The sequence below is a fragment of the Ovis canadensis genome, chromosome 1, assembly GCF_042477335.2.
Source record: "Ovis canadensis isolate MfBH-ARS-UI-01 breed Bighorn chromosome 1, ARS-UI_OviCan_v2, whole genome shotgun sequence".
In the NCBI taxonomy this organism is placed as follows: domain Eukaryota; kingdom Metazoa; phylum Chordata; class Mammalia; order Artiodactyla; family Bovidae; genus Ovis; species Ovis canadensis.
The window spans coordinates 20,630,514-20,645,934 of record NC_091245.1 but is presented as its reverse complement, the minus strand read 5'-3'; the positions used below and the strand labels follow the sequence as shown (position 1 = coordinate 20,645,934).

Genomic DNA, 15,421 nt, shown 5'->3' with positions numbered 1-15,421 from the left:
ATATATATATATATATATACACATCACATTAACAAATTTATTTGGGTGCAGAGGGTCTTAGTTGTGGAATGCAAAACCTTCCTTGCATCATGTGGGATCTTTTGTTGAGGTGCATGGACTCTCTAGCTGTGGCACGCAGGCTCCAGAGCATGCAGGCTCAGTGCTTGCACTGCCCAGGCTTAGTTGCTTTGTGGCATGTGGTATTTTTAGTTCCCCAGCCAGGTATTGAACCCATGTCTCCTGTATGGCAGGGCAGATTTTTAACCCCTGACCATCAGAGAAGTCCCCTAGATTATTATTTTTTTATTTAACATTATTTTATGGAACTAACATATGCAAAGTAAAAAAATGAGAACAAAAAATGATTTTCCAAGTACTTTTTTCTTTCTAGTATTTCATTTATTTAATAAATATTTGTTATACTATGTATGAGGAACTTTACTATCTGCTAAGAACACATACACACACTTGACATTGCCCCTACTTTTAATCTAATTATGGATAATGAATATTTGTAATAAGAACAAAACCTTCTGTAACACACATTAACTCATTAAGCAAAAATACTGTAATTTTGTCCACTGTAGATGAGGAGACTGAGGCAAAGAAGAGTTAAATAATTTGCCAAGTCAGCAAATCAGACAGCTGGTAAATGGAGAGGATAGAATTTCAAATTTTTTTAAATTTAAAATTTTTTTTAGTTTTTTTAGTCTCTTAATCATTACAGTGCATTTTTCCTCTTGGGATTTTTGTTTACTTGTGTTTTGGCCATGCCTCATGGTTTGCAGAATCTTAGTTCCCCAAACAGGGATTGAACCTAGGCCCACAGCAGTGAAAGTGCCGTCTTAACCACTAGACTTCCAGGGAATTCCCTGGATGTATCTTTTTGAATTAGAGTTTTCATCTTTCCCTGATACCTGCCCAGGAGTGGAATTGCTGGATTGCATGGTAGCTCTATTTTTAGCCTTTTAAGGAACCCCCATACTGTTTTCTATGATGGCTGTACCAATTTACATTCCCAGCACCAGTGTAGGAGTGTTCCCTTTTCTGCACACCTTCTCCAGCATTTATGATTTTTTGGATAATGGCCATTCTGACCAATGTGAGTTGGTACTTCACTGTAGTTTTGATTTACATTTCTCTAATAATTAGTGATGTTGAACATCTTTTCATGTGCCTGCTGACCACGTGTATGTCTTCTTTGGAGAAATGTCTATTTAAGTCTGCTGCCTATTAAAAAACTAGTTATATCAATTATTATATAGATATATAAATTACATAAATTTTCATTGTACATTGCTCTCAATAAAGATCCAAACATAAGAAAAACCATAAAATGAAAAGTAAAATTCTTACACTGACTACTCTGCAGAAGTAACCACTATGAAGAGTTTCTTATGTATCCATTTAAAGTATTTTCTGTTCATTTATACAAGCATTTATATGGCATACTTTTTTCCTTGATAAATCCAGTCTTAGGTATGTACCCATTTCAATACATATCAATCTAACATGTTCTTTTTAATGGACATATAACATCCTGTCACATGGATGTATTACAGCTAATTTAACCAGCCCCCTGTTGACGAATGTGTTAGTTGTATTTCACTTTAGCTATTTATAAAATGCCACAGTAAATATCCTTTCTGTAAGTCATTGTACATAGATAAAGTACATTTACAGTCTAACTTCTTGGAAGTAAAATTGTTGGGATAAAGACTATGTGTGTTTTTAATTTTCATAAGTTCTGCCTAATTACCATTCAAAAAAGTTGTACCTAATTACACTCTCACATTCTTGAAGTTACTAGCACATCCTTCTGCCTGAAGTGCTAGGGCTTCCCTGGTAGCTCAGTGGTAAAGAACCCGCCTGCCAATGCAGGAGACAAAAGATTTGATCCTTGGGTCAGGAAGATCCCCTGGAGGAGGGCATGGCAACCACTCCAGTATTCTTGCTTAGAGAATCCCATGGACAGGGGAGCCTGGCAGACTACAGTCCATGGGGTTACAGTTGGACATGACTGAAGTGACATAGCACACACACTCTCACTGGTAACTTGTGATAGTTTAGCCAAATTTATTGAAAGAATTGGCTTCAGTTACTTTCTCCACCTCTTCACCTCCTGTTCACAGCACAATTCACTCTAACTTGACTTCTCTCCATCATTCCACTTTAAAAGGATCTAAGGTTACTAATGACCTTCATGTTGTCTAGTCAATAATTTCCGGATCTCATCTCGCTGCCTCTCAGAAATGTTTTATGGGGTTGACCACGCTTTTCTTTCTGAAACACTCTGGCCCTGGCTTTTATAATACTTTTTTATAATACTTGCCTGGTCTTCCTCTGCCCACGTGTGAAGGTTGGTGCTGCTCAGGGCTTCAGTTACCATCTGCAAGTGTATGACCCCCACATTATTTCCTTCTTCCTAACCTGGAGAAGACTCTTGAGAGTCCCATGGACTGCAAGGAGATCAAACCAGTCAATCCTAAAGGAAATCAACCCTGAATACTCATTGGAAGGACTGATGCTGAAGCTGAATCTCCAATACTTTGGCCAGCTGATGTGAAGAGCCAACTCATTGGAAAAGACCCCAATGCTGGGAAAGATTGAAGGCTAAAGGCAAAGGGGGCAGCAGAGGATGAGATGGTTAGGTAGTATCACTGACCCAATGGACAGGAATTTGAGCAAACTCTGGGAAATGGTGGAGGACCAAGGAGACTGGTGTGATACAGTCCTTGGGGTTGCAGAGTTGGACACGATTTAGTGACTGAACAACAACAAATCTTTATTCACATGCTTATTTGCCATCTTGATGTGGATGTCCCATGGGTCCCTCAGATTCCATGTGTCCAACATCATCCTCCTTCTTGTGCTTCCATCACAGCAGCTGTCCCACTGCTGTCCAGTGATCCTAGCCAGAAACCTGCAAGTCATTTTTGAACTTCACTGTTCCTCAACCCTCACCTCCAATCAATTACCATGTCTCTGCCCATTTGTCTCCATAACATCTCTCAAACCATCATCTCTCATCATCTCCCTGTACCATCCAGGTCCAGACTGTGGACCATCTGGACACTGCAGTGATCTTCTAATCGCCTCCCTGGCTTTAGACTTAATACCCTCCAAGCCAGAGTAAGCTTTGAAAAATGCAGGTTTGATTATGTTATTGCTGTTTAATTGGTAAGTTGTGTCTGACTCTTTTGTGACCCAGTGGACTGTAGCCTGCCGGGCTTCTCTGTCCGTAGGCTTTCCCAGGCAAGAATACTGGAGTGGGTTACCATTTCCTTCTGCAGGGGATCTTCCCGACCAAAGGATTGAACCCACAGCTTCTGCATTACAGGCATATTTTTTTTTTTACCACTGAGCTGCTGGGGAAGCCCTATTATGTTACAGTCCTGCTTAAAACCCTTCACTAAGTTCTGATTGCACTCAGGGTAAAGACCAAAAAAAAAAAAAAAAAAACCCGAAAGACAAAAATCCCCTGACTTTTTTTAATAGGCCCTAGTAACCCTCCCAACTGCTGTTGTCATCACTGGTTCCCTCCTTCGTACTGTAATTAGCTTCTTGGATGTTTTGTGCTCCTTTCCACTCAGAGTTTTTGTCTTTGCTATTTCTTCCTGCCTGGAAAACTCTTGCTCTCCTGCCTTGACCTAGCAAATACCTCAATAGGTGGTGGTTGTGGTTTAGTTACTAAGTCGTGTCCATCTCTTGCAACCTCATGGACTGTAGCCTGTCAGGCTCCTCTTTCCATGGGATTCTCCAGGCAAGAATACTGGAGTGGGTTGCCATTTCCTTCTCCAACCTCAGGTCTCAACATAAATTTAACTTGTTTGAGGATGTCTTCTAAGACCCCCAGGACTTATGCCTAGTGCCTAATACAAGGGTTGGCACATGGTGAGAGCTCAATAATAAATATTTACTGAACTAACTAATTTCATATCCTAAAAGATGATGCTGTGAAAGTGCTGCGCTGCACTCAATATGCCAGAAAATTTGGAAAACTTAGAAGTGGCTACAGGACTGGAAAATGTCAGTTTTCATTCCAGTCCCAAAGAAAGGCAATGCCAAAGAATGCTCAAACTACCACACAATTGCACTCATCTCACATGCTAGTAAAGTAATGCTCAAAATTCTCCAAGCCAGGCTTCAGCAATATGTGAACTGTGAACTCCCTGATGTTCAAGCTGGTTTTAGAAAAGGCAGAGGAACCAGAGATCAAATTGCCAGCATCCTCTGGATCATCGAAAAAGCAAGAGTTCCAGAAAAACATCTACTTTTGCTTTATTGACTATGTCAAAACCTTTGACTATGTGTACACAACAAACTGGAAAATTCTGAGAGAGATGGGAATACCAGACCACCTGACCTGCCTCCTGAGAAATCTATGCAGGTCAAGAAGCAACAGTTAGAACTGGATGTGGAACAACAGACTGGTTCCAAATTGGGAAAGGAGTATGTCAAAGCTCTATGTTTTCACCTTACTTATTTAACTTATATGCAGAGTACATCATGAGAATGCTGCACTGGATGAAGCTGGAATCAAGATTGCCTGGAGAAATATCAATAGCCGCAGATATGCAGATGACACCACCCTTATGGCAGAAAGTGAAGAGGAACTAAAGAGCCTCTTGATGAAAGGAAAGTGAAAAAGTTGGCTTAAAACTCAACATTCAGAAAACTAAGATCATGGCATCCGGTCCCATCACTTCATGGCAGATAGATGGGGAAACAGTGGAAACAGTGACAGAATATTTTTGGGGGCCCCAAAATCACTGCAGATGGTGACTGCAGCCATGAAATTAAAAGACGCTTACTCCTTGGAAGAAAAGCTATGACCAACCTAGACAGCATATTGAAAAGCAGAGACATTACTTTGCCAACAAAGGTCCATCTAGTCAAAGCTATGGTTTTTCCAGTAGTCATGTATGGATGTGAGAGTTGGACTATAGAGAAAGCTGAGCGCTGAAGAATTGATGCTTTTGAACTGCAGTGTTGGAGAATACTCTTGAGAGTTCCTTAGACAGCAAGGAGATCCAAACAGTCCATCTTAAAGGAAATCAGTCCTGAATATTCATTGGAAGGACTGATGCTGAAACTTTAATGCCACCTGATGTGAAGAACTGACTTGTTGGAAAAGACCCTGATGCTCAGAAAGATTGAAGGCGGGAGGAGAAGGGGACAACAGAAGGATAAGATGGTTGGATGGCATCACCGACTCAATGGACATGAGTTTGAGTAAACTCTGGGAGTTAGTGATGGACAGGGAGGCCTGGCATACTGCCGTCCATGGGGTTGCAAAGAGTCAACAGAACGACTGAATTGAACTGAACTGAAAGGAACTAACCCAACTAAGGCCTCAAGGGCAGGTAGGTGGTTACCAGACTGCAGTTTTTCACACAGACTCTAGGTGTCGCCCTTGACTTCAGTTTAACTAGGCTTTGGCTGGGAACCTAGAAGGAAGGGTGGAGTTGATGCCCAGTCTGGCTCATCAATCCAGCAAACTGGGAGAGGTTATGGGAATCCCAGCTATTTTCCAGGTCTCACATCTTCTCCATCTGCTCTGGGTCAACTGTCTTGATAGGGCGACCAATCATACCAGATTTCCCAAGGCTGAACTTCAGGCAACTCGAGAGTATTGGTCACCAAACCATGGACAGAGGGGCTGAAACTGCAACATATGTACTAGACTAAGCTCCAAGCCCAGCAGGAAAGATACTCTAACCTAGCCAAGCTCCTTACAGCAGCATCACGAGTGGGCTGACTGTTGCCTGGTGGTTGTAAGCATTTAGAGAGAGAAAGTGTATATACTTTAAATGAATGGAAAGAGACCAACTTATAGGGCTTCCCTGGTAGTTCAGTGGTAAAGAATCTGCCTGCCAATGGGGGAGACACAAATTCAACCCCTGATCTGGGAAGATCCCACATACCATGGAGCAACTAAGCCCCTTCACCAAAACTATTGAACCTGTGTTCTGGAGCCTGGGAGTCTCAACTACTGAAGCCAGCGTGCCCTGGAGCCCATGCTTGGCAACAAGAGAAACCGCTGCAATGAGAAGCCTGTGCAGTGCCTCTGTAGAATAGCCCCTGCTCATCTCAACTAGAGAAAAGCCCGCACAGCTGCAAAGACCCAGGATAGCCATAAATAAATAAAATCTTTTGAAAAATTTTTAAAAAGAGACCAATTTATGTCTGACAATATCTACCATTTATTGAGTGCCACTGAGCATAGCATACTGATATATACCTTTTCTAATCCTCACAGAAACCCTAAGAGTACAGAAGATTATTCTCCTTTCAGTGATTAGAAAACAGACTCAGAGAAGTCAAGTGACCAGCCCAGGTCACAGAGCTATTAAATAACATGGTGGAATTCAGACCCATGTCTGTCCAAGTATAAAGCTCCTGTTATTTTCACTGAATCTTTAGCCTGGCCATTTCCTTCCTTCTCTGGTCACCATTTGAGAGCCCCTGGGGTGTGAGGAGGAGGCAAGAGGCAGGTGTGGGTAGAAGGGATTGAGGAAGAGGGTCTGTGATCAGAGCCTGCATAGGAGTGGGGGGATCCGCATAGCACTGACAGTTTGCCTGTCCACACAAGAGAAGTCTTTGCTGTCTTGAAGTAGAGGTGGGCATAGCCTGTGGACTCTAGGGAGCCCCCTTCACAGGCTCTTCTCCTGACACCAGGCTGTATATTCAAGGCTGTGTTTCCCAGAGTCAAGGGTAAACCCAGCCATATCTTACCTGCTTGCAAATGGACATCTGAATATGAATCACAGAGGAGGAGCCGTCAGGAGCTAGCCATAAACTTAAACTTGATAAGTGAGGGATGGGTAGGGCCTGTGACAAGGGTCATGGTAAGTACAGTGCCTTGCCCAGAGTTTGGGCTCAGTGAATGGCTGCAATTAATGATATAGCCAATTGCCTCTCTTTCTCAGAGATATTTGTAAGGCTGTTTTATTTTTGCCTGGGTGGTCATTTAGGAATTGAGCTGCTATTGAATACATAATAAGAGTTGGTAGTGTGGAAGTATGAGCAGAGGCCTAGCTTTGGTTGTGTGGAGGAATGGGCAGAGGCCTGACTAGGCTAGACAGTGGTCAGAGCCCTGTGGGCACTTTTTGGTCTGGCAGCCAGATGTCCACTCCACAGAAAGTATGATAAGCCAGACTTGGATTCTTTTACATGAAAAACACACCAAAATGTAGACATCCCTCAAGAATTTTAAGTGCTTTGGCATGAAGGTGCTTTGAGCTGTGCTGTTTTACTTTATTTACGTTTGGGGTGCAAGATCTGTCCTGGACCATCTTGGGCTCAGACCTGGTGTTGGTGTAGCCTGGTGTCCCATGGCCAAGTTCTGCCCTGTGGCTCCTCTCTACAAGCCAAGCCATCAGACGGATGGTGCCTGAGACAGACCTGGGCTATGTCTCTGCTCTTCCCTAGCTGGCCTTCTACCTTCCACCAGAGGACTGGGCATTGTACATATGGAAGCCTGGGGGTCTGGGCATGAAGCCAGGCTAAAGAACAGAGAAACCTTGATTAAGCTGCCTTGTCCACAAGACTCCTCTGTCCTTCATTCTGACAATACCTGGTCTGTACCACCTGTGATGAAAAAGAGTGTTGTGAAAGACACCAATACTGCACCATCACATTGATGTGGGGCCTCTTGCCAGGAGCTCATGGAAGACAGTGACATGTGCGGTAGAAAGCACATGACTTTAGGGTCAGTCAGAATTGGTCCTGCTAATTTCTTGCTGGGTAACTTCGGGAAAGTTACTCAACCTCTCTGAGTCTTGGAATCTTCAATCAATCAATAAGGGTAATAATAACATCTATGTCATAAGTTTGTTTTGAGGTCTAAATTTGCCCACCAATTTATATGAAAATATGGTATTTATTGAGTGCTTATTATGTGGCAGGTCATGCTTAAGTGCTTTTAGTGTGAACTCACATAATACAATGGGTTGTGTACTTCCACTGTCTGTGCGTTACAGATGCAAAACTGAGACTCAAGGAGTGTGAGTAACTGGCCCACATTGGCAAAAAGCAGAGCCAGGATTTGGACCCAGTCAGGCTCCAGTTCACACACACTTAACTACCAAACCATGATGCCATATGGAGTCAGGCTGAATAAAGAATAGCTATTATGATCACAGTAATTTAGCATTAAGTGCTTTTTATATCCATGGTGCTAAGTGTTAATTATTAGTGTATTTGGATGCAACATTTATCCTTTCTATTCCTATTTCTTCCACAGCCATGGCAACAAAGAGCCTGTGCTCACTACAGCGGAGCATCCTGCCTTTGTCCAATCCAGCCCAGTGCGTCAATCGCTGCAAATAACAAAAGATGTGGCCACTCGGCTGCTTGTCCCTGCCCCCACCAGAACACCGAGAGAGGCTGAGGCCTCCCCAACTGGAACTGAGCTAGGAGAGCAGCAGACAGGTACAGATCTGCGGACCAGGAGCAAGGCTCACAAAAGGGAGGTCATGCTTAATAAACCTGATTAATTTCTTTGAGTGACAACAATGCAAGCAGACAGGGGTGAAAGGAGAGATAGTAATTTATCCTGATTCCAAGACACAGGAGTGTAGCTGAAACCAACACACAGATTTTATAGAGATGCTGCTGGGGTCTGGAGGGTTCTGGTGGGGTTCAACCTTGGGGGCAGCCAGAGGGAAACTTGGAGAGTTGCTCGCAGTGATCTCGTGAAAAGGAAACCCAGTGCAGAGCACAACCTGCCCAAGCCATATAACCAAGCCACAAATCTGTCCAGGACACTTGCCTGTCAATTCCCTTCCAGTGTCTTCCCATCACCTAAATATAATAATAATGTGGATGACCATAAAAAAATAATAGCTGAATTTATTTGATATTTACTATGTGTAGGGTATTATTCAGAGAGGAAACCTGAGGCAGAAAGTTTAAGAAACCTACCCAGTCACACAGGTTTTAACATACACCGGGGCCTCCAACACCCAGGCTGGAGTATTCACATTCCAGTCCATTTGCAACTGTATTTAATGACGAGTCTCTTTCATCAGTGAGGAAGCCCTCATAACATGGATATACTAAAGTTCCTAGGTCCTCTGTGCTTCTTCCTCTTGAACACTCTTCCCTGGGTGAGCTCATCCCTGCTTTTAGCTTCTAGTCCCACCTCCTGGAGGAAGTCTTTGAGAGAAGGCATTGTGGTTGACCCCCTAACCTGTATTGCACCCCAGATTATTAGTCTGAGCCCATCATATAAATTCCTTCCTTCTTGCCAGTAGCTGGTTTAGGAATGGGTATCTGCCTAGTGAGACTTAAGAAGACATTTGCTGCAGGGCTTCTGGGAAAGGTTTTCTCACTCCTAGGAGAGAAGCATTCTCTGGACATGACATTCCTCAGGAGCTTGGTTTCTGGAAATGTTGACAAGTCTGGATGTGTTCTGGACCTACTGCACTGGTGTGCTTCCAGCTGAGGATGGAGCCAACAGCAGAGATGGCAGAGTAGAGAGTTGGAAGGAGCCTCTGTCCTTGAGGGCATAAGCTTCCTGTCATCTCTGGAGGCCACGCTAATGCTGAACAAGGGAAATTAAATATCATTGCTGCTGAAGTCATTGAGAGTGGGCTTTCTGATATTTGTGGTAGGAAGCATCCTTACTGATACAACCAGAACAGCATTAGGACTTTTGTGGGCTCACTCCTTCCTAGGGAACCATTTCTTTTAAAATTATCTTTTACGACTACATTGATGTAAAGATGAATATATTGTGTGTTGTGTGTGTGTGTGTGCTCAGTTGTGTCTGACTCTTGCAACTCCATGGATTGTAACCCACCAGGCTCCTCTGTCCATGGAATTTCTATTAAAACATGTTTATCTAGTAAGACTTCTTTTTCTGATTTAAAGGAGATTAAAGCTTTTTTTTGTGTGTATGAGCCCCAAGAGTCCTGAATGTTCATTGGAAGGACTGATGGTGAAGCTGAAACTCCAATACTTTGGCCATCTGATGCAAAGACCTGACTTCTTGGAAAAGACCCTGATGCTGGGAAAGATTGAGGGCATGAAGGGAAGGGGACGACAGAGGATGAGATGGTTGGATGGCATCACTGACTCAATGAACAAGAGTTTGAGCAAGCTCCAGGATTTGGTGAGGGACAGGAAAATCTGGCATGCTTCAGTCCATGGGGGCTGCAAAGAGTCGGACACGACTGAGTAACTGAACTGAACTGAGCCCTGAGAGTATTGGGGCGCTAATGTGCCTAGCCATGCCCAGTAGATAGACTGGCCCTGGATATGACTTCCAAATATTCATCTCCAGGCTGTACCTCCCTTTTGACCTTCAAACCTGCATACCCCGCTGCTTATTGGATAGTTCTATTTGAGTGTCTTACCTTAAATTCAGCATGCCTGAGGCTGAACACACAGTTTCTCCTATACTTTTTCTTTGTCCAGTGTTCCCTGTCTGAGTGAACGATGTACTGACTAGCTGGTTGTACCAGCCAGAAACCTGGGACCCCAACCTCTCCTTCACCTTGTGCCCAATCCATATCCAAATGTTTTCACTTTTCCTCTTAAAGGGCTCTTAAAATCATTTACTTGTTCTAATCTCCACTCCTACCTCCACTGTTATTATCCTAATCCATGTGACTGACATCTCTTGCCTGGGTTACTGCCATGGACCCTAATGGTCTTCCTATATCTCACGCTCCATGTAATTTTGGCTCAGACGGTAAAGCGTCTGCCTGCAATGCAGGAGACCTGGGTTCGATCCTTGGGTTGGGAAGATCCCCTGGAGAAGGAAATGGCAACCCACTCCAGTACGCTTGCCTGGAAAATCCCATGGATGGAGCCTGGTAGGCTACAGTCCATGGGGTCACAAAGAGTCGGATATGACTGAGTCACTTCACTTCACTTATATTTATTTATGTGTTTGGCTGTGCTGAGTCTTAGTTGTGGTATGTGGGTTCTTTGATCGTTGGGGCATGCAGGATCTTCTAGCTGTGGCATGTGAAAGGCAGGAAGAGGCCCCAGGTTATTCCTTACTCATTTTGTAGTCTTCTGTAGTTTATTGCATATATCAGATACTCAATCTAAGAAAACTGAAGTACCATACCTTTAAAACATACATCAGTTCAGTTCAGTCACTCAGTCGTGTCCGACTCTTTGTGACCCCATGAATCGCAGCACGCCAGGCCTCCCTGTCCATCACCAACTCCCGGAGTTCACTCAGACTCACGTCCATTGAGTTGGTGATGCCATCCAGCCATCTCATCCTCGGTCGTCCCCTTCTCCTCCTGCCCCCAATCTCTCCCAGCATCAGAGTCTTTTCCAATGAGTCAGCTCTTCACATGAGGTGGCCAAAGTACTGGAGTATCAGCTTTAGCATCATTCCTTCCAAAGAAATCCCAGGGTTGATCTTCAGAATGGACTGGTTGGATCTCCTTGCAGTCCAAGGGACTCTCAAGAGTCTTCTCCAATACCACAGTTCAAAAGCATCAACTATTCGGCGCTCAGCCTTCTTCACAGTCCGACTCTCACATCCATACATGACCACAGGAAAAACCATAGCCTTGACTAGACAGACCTTAGTCGGCAAAGTAATGTCTCTGCTTTTGAATATACTATCTAGGTTGGTCATAACTTTTCTTCCAAGGAGTAAGTGTCTTTTAATTTCATGGCTGCAGTCACCATCTGCAGTGATTTGGGAGCCCCCCAAAATAAAGTCTGACACTGTTTCCACTGTTTCCCCATCTATTTCCCATGAAGTGATGGGACCAGATGCCATGATCTTCGTTTTCTGAATGTTAAGCTTTAAGCCAACTTTTCACTCTCCTCTTTCACTTTCATCAAGAGGCTTTTTAGCTCCTCTTCACTTTCTGCCATAAGGGTGGTGTCATCTGCATATCTGAGGTGATTGATATTTCTCCCGGCAATCTTGATTCCGGCTTGTGCTTCTTCCAGCCCAGCGTTTCTCATGATGTACTCTGCATATAAGTTAAATAAGCAGGGTGACAATATACAGCCTTGACGTACTCCTTTTCCTATTTGGAACCAGTCTGTTGTTCCATGTCCAGTTCTAACTGTTGCTTCCTGACCTGCATACAGATTTCTCAAGAGGCAGGTTAGGTGGTCTGGTATTCCCATCCCTTTCAGAATTTTCCACAGTGTATTGTGATCCACACAGTCAAAGGCTTTGGCATAGTCAATAAAGCAGAAGTAGATGTTTTTCTGGAACTCTCTTGCTTTTTCCATGATCCAGCAGATGTTGGCAATTTGATCTCTGGTTCCTCTGCCTTTTCTAAAACCAGCTTGAACATCAGGGAGTTCACAGTTCACGTATTGCTGAAGCCTGGCTTGGAGAATTTTGAGCATTACTTTACTAGCATGTACATAGTGGAATCAAATATGTCTTATGCCCCAAAGCATTGTGGATTAACATCAATAGATAAATATTGCATGACATGATTGAATAGTGTGATAGTTCATTTTGTGTCAATTTAACTAGTCTATGTTATGTGGTCAAATAGTTGTGAGAGTATTTTTAGATGAGATTAACATTTAAATGGGTAGACTTTGAGTCAAACAAGTTACATTCCATAGTGTGGGTAGGCCTCATCCAGTGAGGTGGAAGGCCTTACGAGAAAAGACTGAGGTCCTCTGAAGAGAGAGGAATTCTGCCTTCTGATTCAAGAATCTATCAACTTATGCCAGGAATTCCACACTGTTGGATAGCCCTACAAATTTCAAACTTGCTAGGGTGTGTGTGTGCATGCTTGCACATGCTTACCCATACCCACACATCCTTACACACTCATATATTCTATTGATTCTTTTTCTCTGAAGAACCTTTTAAAAAATATTTATTTATTTGGCTGTGTTGAGTCTTAGTGGTGGCATACAGGATCTTTGTTGTGGTGCACGAATTCTCTGGTTGTAGTGTGTGGACTTAGTTGCTCCGTGGCATGTGGGATCTTAGTCCCTGACCAGCGATCAAACTCACATCCTATGCATTGCAAGGTGGGTTCATAACCACTGCACCACCAGGGAAGTCTCTTTCTGAAGAAATTTGACTAATATGAGGAGCCTAAATGAAAACAGAGAAAAAGTTTAGGACTCCTCAGTTCTTTGAGTGAACCTTTTTGTTGTTGTTATTGTTTGTTTGTTTTTAAAATTATATTCCTTTATTTGGCTGCACTTTGCACTTTGTCTTCCTTGCAGTATGTGGAATCTAGTTCCCCAATCAGGGATCGAACCAAGGCCCCCTGCATGGGGAACAAGGAATTTTAGCCCCTGGACCACCAGGGAAGTCCCTGAGTGAACCTTTTATAATCTAACCAGGACTGGGAAACAAAGAAAAGGGAGAAACATTGAAATCCTACATCATGTAGTAATAATAAAAACTAGAAAATAATGTGTTGTAATAATAATAATTGCTATCAATTTTGACCCCTCTCCATGTGCCAGGCACTGGGCTGATTGCTTTTAATGCTTTATCTCTTTAAATACCCTCAAAAGTCAATGAGGTTCAGGATAAGAAATGGAAACCATTCAAAAGGAAAGGAACATAAAAGAATTCAATGCAAGAAATTAGATGCTTACAAAAGAGCATCTGTAGGATGATACGCAACTAAGACCCAAAGCAGCCAAATAAAAATATATATATATTTTTTTAAAAAAGAAATGTTCTCTTTGAGAACAAAGAGACCAATACAAAAAGGCTTTATATAGATCTTCTTTTCCTTGTCAGACTTCATAACAATCCCTACCTGACCCCCCAAAATTCCAACAACTCAGCAAAATATGTAACTATTTAGTAGTATTGGATCATTGCAATTTCTTTTAAGTACTGTTTCTCTGAAGTAAAAGGGTAAAAATATGCATGACTGAAAAACAGGATGCTCTGCTTCCACTGGTACTAGAGAAGGAATAATTTTATTACTTTTTAATTAATGGGTACTGTTTTGTTACTTTTCTTTCAAAAAATGGAGATGAAATTCATATAGCATACCATTAACCATTTTAAAGTGTCCCATTCAGTATCATGTAGTGCAGTCACAATGTTGTAGACACCCACCTCTCTCTAGCTTCAAACTTTTTTTTATCACTCCAGAAGATACCCATTAAGCTATCCCTCCCCATTCCTCCCTCTTCCAGTCCCTGGCAACTACTAATCTGCTTTAATGTCTTTTTGGATTTTCCCATTCTGGATATTTCATATTAAGTGAACCATGTAGTATGTGCTATTTTCTGTCTCACTTATTTGGCTTTGCATGCTTTTGAGATTCATCCAAGCTATAGCAATGTATCGGTGCTTCATTTGTTTTTATGGATAAATTATACCCATGGGATGGATATACTACAATTTTTAAAATTTATTCATGCCATCTTTTTGGCTGTTGTGAATATTGCTGCTGTGAACATTTATAAACAATTGTCTGTTGGAGTACCTGTTTTCAGTTCTTTTGGGTCACCACAGTGGAAAATCATGGCTTCTCATTCAATTTACATAATTAATCCAGTTCTGAAATCCAGAGCTCCTTTACTGAACCGAAAGCTAGGTCTCACTATGGAAGAATCCTATAGAATTGCCACAAATATATGATATAAATCTTCCTTGTGAGCCTTTCCTTAAGATACCTAATATCATTTACTAAAGTGGAGAAAAGAAAATACTCAGAGCTTTGGTGGATGTCTAGACACTACTTTTAGATTAATGTTAATTCCTGGGAGCCCAAAATGCCACTGTGGCCCACCAGTGTATGGGATCAGTCAGTTCATGGGTCTACCCTATGGTAATTCCCCCAGTGATTGGAACAGACAAACTTGACCAGAGGCAAAAATTCCTGTGTTGGCTCCCTAACCCATGGGACAAGGTCATTATGGTAGAAATAGCTAAATGGAAGGCCCTTTGAACTTTCTCCTCCTACCAAGATAGTAAACCAGAAGCAATGCTGTATTTCTGAGGGAACTACAAAGATCAGTTCAATAGCAAAGACTTGAAACATGCAAGATTGGTGATATCTAGGATATCCTTATTTAATTTACCTGTTTGGCCTGGATAGAATGGATATTGGAGAATAACTATAGATCTCAATAAACTTAGTTAGGGTGTGACTTCAGTTGCAACTCCCATTATAAAAGAGTTTCTGTACTGGAACAAATCAATAGAGTCCCTGGCCCTGTTATGTGACTAATGCTTTTTTCTCCATACCACGTTGAAAAGGTAACCATGAACAGTTTACTTTTACCTGGCAGCAACGACAGCCAAGACATTCACCATCCTGGCTTAGTCCTATGTCAGCTCTCAATCTGTCTGCCGTGTTATAGTCAGCAGAGATCTCCATGGTGCTGATGTTCTGCAAAACGTCACTCTGTCTATTGCATAGATGACATTTTGCTGATTGAATCTGATGAGCAAAAGTAGCAGTTAATTTGGAAGCCTTACTAA

The 15,421-nt window shown here is 42.4% G+C and overlaps 1 long non-coding RNA gene across 1 annotated transcript in view; it reads left to right on the top strand.

The window, feature by feature from the left end:
* The window catches only part of LOC138440681 (uncharacterized), a 66,660-nt gene that overhangs the window by 4,729 nt on the left and 46,510 nt on the right, over window positions 1-15,421 (top strand). The window contains exon 2 of the long non-coding RNA XR_011257087.1: window positions 8,249-8,436. This is a non-coding gene — a long non-coding RNA (uncharacterized lncRNA). The remainder of the gene's footprint in view (window positions 1-8,248; window positions 8,437-15,421) is intronic.